Here is a 672-nt window from a genome sequence, read left to right on the forward strand (position 1 = left end):
CTATCAGCGATCCTGGCCCCAGCGTGTTCCCAGAGAAAAAGTCACATCTGAGATGGGGATGCTAATTAGAGCGAAGCAATTTAAAAGGCGTTCGGTGGGCCGTGCTGTAAAGTTGAGAGCACTTAGGTAGCATGCTCTAATATCGTGAGTGATCTTTACAGAGCTGTGCACGGAAAGCCATCAGAAAAAGAGGTTTGAAAGAGGAGCTGGTCCACATGGACGAAGTGTGCTGTCCCCTCAGACAGTGATTTTGCAGCTAGACCTGACCGGCGAGAGATGCTGAGTGTCCTGCCAGGACTCCGTGCCCCTGTCCTGTGTAGTCAGTGCAGAGCGAAGCCAGAGCCGAGGCGGTGCAGCTGACAAAAGCAGCGGGTTTTATTTTTGAGAGCGTGAGAGGAGGGCAGGAAATGATGAGAGACTTCTCTTTTTCAGCCAATATTCATAACTATTTTTCTCTCCCCTCACCTACCAGTAAGTTCTGTCTCAGCTGTGCTGCCAGTTGCCTCATTCTCGTTGGTGTATTCCCAGGGGCCTTTCTCTGGCGTATTCGCAGCAGAGAGTCGCTCCCAGCACCATGACTGAGTGAAATGCTTTTCTGAAAGACCTGCACGGAGCTTTTCTGTCTGGCACTACCGGGGCCTGCCTCCCCTTGCTGGCCCTTAGGACTTTTTT

Source organism: Motacilla alba, chromosome Z (assembly GCF_015832195.1).
Source record: "Motacilla alba alba isolate MOTALB_02 chromosome Z, Motacilla_alba_V1.0_pri, whole genome shotgun sequence".
Taxonomy (NCBI): Eukaryota; Metazoa; Chordata; class Aves; order Passeriformes; family Motacillidae; genus Motacilla; species Motacilla alba.